Here is a 4,256-nt window from a genome sequence, read left to right as displayed (position 1 = left end):
TAATGTAGAGGTTTCATGGTGGCGGTCTTAATGTAGAGGTCTCATGGAGCTCTCATGGTGGAGGTCTTAATGTAGAGGTTTCATGGTGGCGGTCTTAATGTAGAGGTCTCATGGAGCTCTCATGGTGGAGGTCTTAATGTAGAGGTCTCGTGGTGGCGGTCTCGGTCGAGGTCTTAATGTAGAGGTCTCATGGAGCTCTCATGGTGGAGGTCTTTTTTATTATCAAGCGCTCCTGCTCCTCCACGTTCTCCAAGTTGCACTGCAGGGGTGGGACTTCTGCAGGGGGTGGGGGTGGGTGTGGGGGGGATGGGTGGGGGGGGGGGGCTGCGGCTCCGTAGAAATGCTTCCAGCAGCGGTTTCCAGACCCAGTAACGCCGCCACCGCGCGCACACACACACACACACACTTTCTCTCTCTCACACACACACACACACACACACACACACTCCTCCGAATCCTCTCCGGTGCACATCGCCTGTGAAAGCCAGAGCACAGCGACCCTGCCCTGGATGGTGTGAGGACCGTCCCCCCTCCACCAAGCCCCCTGCACCGTGCGGCTCCATGGAGAGAGCAGCGTGAGGAGGGAGAGCGGCGGAGCTGCTCCTTCCCACTGCACCAAGGCAAACTCCGGTAAGAGACGCCGCTGCACTTTGCTCATTCAGACTCCATCTCCACCCGCCAAGTCCTTCCTCCCATTTCAGCCCCATCCCACAGCACGACGAGACGCTTCCGCTCCCTGGGCTTCTCACGCTTTGCGTCGTGCTCGGCCGGCGACACTTGGACTTCTGCGCGTCTTTTGCGGCTGTTCTGTGGCTGTTCTGTTTTCTATCTGCAAAAAAAAAAAAAAGGGGGGGTGGGTTGGGGGGGTGGGTTGGGGGGGGGGGGGGAGGGTTAATCCCACCGTGAGACAGGAGCTCCTGCGCGTGCAGCGGGTGGGATTCCTGCACGAGCCCGCGGCTCCTTCCCCCTCAGCAGACCGCGGGGCCGCTTTTGGGGGGAACTGCGAGTCCATCCAAAGTAAAGACAATGACGTCATATGAGGGTGTGCGCGTGGCCGGTTGATCCTGCAGCTGCTTTTCTTTTCTTTTCTTTTTTTAATTGTTGTTTGTGAAATTGCACCAGGCCAGAAAATCCCCCGTGCGTTTAACAGCTTCATGTGGGTAAACTGCCCTGTTTGGATGCTTGGATGTTTGGATGTTTGGGTGCTTGGATGCTTGGATGTTTGGATGCTTGGATGCTTGGGTGCTTGGGTGCTTGGGTGCTTGGGTGCTTGGGTGCTTGGATGCTGGAGCCTGGCCAGTGCGGTGCGAGCCGTGGGAGCTGTCCAGCAGTGTGGTGCTGATAAAGCTCCGGCCTGGACACTGTGGTGGGGCTGTTTGACTGGTTCCACTATTTGGACTGGAGGAGGAGTTATGATTCCCACTCCGTGTGTGTGTGTGCGTGTGTGTGTGTGTGTGTGTGTGTGTGTGTGTGTGTGTGTGTGCGTGTGTGCGTGTGAGTGGATGAACTGTGATCTTATTAATATTATTATCATCCTCAGAATTTTTTTATTATTATCATCATTCAATTTTCAATTATTACTGTCTTATCTCGGTTATTATTTGTATTATTATTATTATTATTATTATTATTATTATTTACAACGTATCCTCATATATATCTCATCTCATGCAGTAACACGTGATGTGTACATGTCCTGACCTCCTTGCATGCCATACTAAATGACATAATGTAGGCCTGCAGGTGTTGAACACCTCTGACATGATAAGTCGTGATGCGCACCGTCGCATTTGTAGTTTCATGAGATTATAAACAATTCGGGGTGCAAGTGTCACTGACATTTAGAGGTTTATTGCTGTTTTGCGGAGGATTTGTCAGGGGAAATTGCTGTAGATAAGGGTGTTGCTCCCTGTAATGAAACTCTCGCTGACTGTGGCGCCCCACCACACTCGTTCATGTAGATGTGCGTCCACAGATAGACAATGTCGGCTTTCTTTCTCTGTACTAGATAGATGGATAAATAGATGGATGGATGGATGGATGGATGGATGGATGGATTGATAGATAGTAATAGGCAGTAATAACAACCATAGAATAAAATATGAAAATAAAAATATGAAAAGTGGAAAATATACAGTTATGTGAAACATACAATTAAAACTCACAGTTACATTAACTGTACATGATAAAAAATATGGCAGGATAGTGGAAAATAAATTGGAAACATTTAAGTAGTACTATATGATAAATGAATAATAAAGCGATACAATAAAAAAATAAAACATAATTTAAAAATATACAATAAATCCAACAGTTAATGTACACATTAAAATGTGTCAATAAAAATAAACAATAAAGATGAAATAATGTAAAATTTCATTGTGCAAATGTAATTTCCATAGAGAGAGAGCGCAATCATTTTTAGTTTCTCAATTTTGCATGCACTCCTCCAACCTCCGTCCTTCCAGGTTTCCGGCACCGCTCCCCTGCAACATCTTAATGGTGGTGGAGGTATTTTGTATAGATGGCTTGGAGATGGAGTTGACATGGTTGTCTGTGAGCACCACCATCTTTTCCCTGCGCTACAGCCTCACCCCCCCACCCCCCCCAGCACGGGCTGCAGGTTGAAATACGACCTGCTCACAATTCAATTTCTCCACCCAACACTCACAATCATCGTGGTCATTTGTTTAACACTCTCTCTCTCGCTCTCTCTCTCTCTCTCTCTCTCTCTCTCTCTCTCTCTCTCTCTCTCCTCTTTCTCTCTGTCTCTCTCGCTCTCTCATTCTATCCCCCCCCCCCCCCCCCACACACACACACAAACACTTCTTTCCCTCTGTCTGGACCAAAGTAAAGTGCTGGAATTAAGGCTGAAGCTGCTCGTTTGCCCATCTGGGTCTAATTCGATTATCCTAAATGACCTTGCCCAAGTTAGAGCGGCTGTAGCTCAACACAGCTACAGTAATATTACTAGAATATTTCACACACAAGTACATTAATATGATTTTGTTACAGCCATGGTAAGGTCATCTGACTTATATATCCCCCCCCCAAAAAAAACCCCACGCACACACACACACACACACACACACACACACACACACACACACACACACACACACACACACACACACACACACACACACACACATACATTTGGAGAATAGTCAAATAGTAAAATGTAAAATATGTAGTAGGGTTCATTCGTTATTACTCATCTTCACCTTCCCTCTCTCAGTAGGGTTTATTTATTTATTAATTTTTTAATCTTTTATTTTTTATATATTATTTCATATCCCTCTGATTTCCTTTCACTACGCTTGTGCCTTCCTGATCTGCTTTTCCTCTCACTCTCTACTTTAACCGTATTTTTACTTGATTGTACGGCGATGCAGGTTAGGTTAATCGGTGACCCAAAAAAATAAATAAAAATTGTTTGTCTCTGTATGTCGACCCTGTGACAGACTGGCGACCTGTCCGGGGTGCACCCCGCCTCTCGCCCAATGACAGCTGGGCTCCAGCCCCCCCGCGACCCCGCGAGGATAAGCGGTATAGATAATGGATGGATGGATGGATGTATGGGGATCTGAGTTATGGGAAAAGAGCTTTATAAATCAAATGCATTATTATGATTATTAGGGTTCCAGCTCTTCTCATTTCACCTGCAGCGTTAGCGATTCCACATACTCGCCGTGTGATTAATGTGTTCCTGCGAAAGGGATTGTTGTGTTTGCTTGAGCTTAAATCCCTCGGCATTTTAATAAGCAGGTTGTGCATCAGGAGTTTGCCGCAACACTTTTGACTGGTTTCAAGCCGACTAATCCCTTCGTGTTTACCATCGTATCGGAAGTGAGAGCATTTCTTGAGAAATGAAAGGCTTCTCTAAGACAAAGCACGCAGAGCTTGGTAAATATGATTTGATTTTTGAATCTGACAAAATGTAGAAGTTTGAGACGTGATTATTTCACCCAACATTTGAAGGAGCTATTATTTCAGCCAATCCTTTCTTGGCACTTGTGTTGTTCCCCCGGTGCTCCTCGTCCAGGGACAGCTCCGTGCTCCCCCTGAGTGATGGAGCTGATCGGCCGCGACGTGGCGACGCTTCCTGTCTCCTCCAACGCTGACATTTAATACAGCCCTTCAAAGAAAACACCCTTTTCTGTGCACTGAGTGGGGGATGGATAGATAGGTGGGTGAATAGATGGAAGGATAGATAGGTGGGTGAATAGAGGGATGGATAGATAGGTGGGTGAATA

At 46.7% G+C, this 4,256-nt stretch overlaps 1 protein-coding gene across 1 annotated transcript in view; it reads left to right on the top strand.

Annotated features, from left to right (window-relative positions):
* Nucleotides 1-507: 507 nt before the first annotated feature.
* Nucleotides 508-4,256, top strand: part of syt12 (synaptotagmin XII) — a gene marked incomplete at its 3' end in the record, with an annotated part of 26,177 nt that continues 22,428 nt past the window's right edge. The window contains exon 1 of the mRNA XM_080002027.1: nt 508-630. The remainder of the gene's footprint in view (nt 631-4,256) is intronic.

Source organism: Zeus faber (assembly GCF_960531495.2).
Source record: "Zeus faber genome assembly, chromosome: 6".
NCBI lineage: Eukaryota > Metazoa > Chordata > Actinopteri > Zeiformes > Zeidae > Zeus > Zeus faber.
Note: the sequence above shows the minus strand (reverse complement) of the source record. Positions and strands in the feature narration are given on the sequence as shown.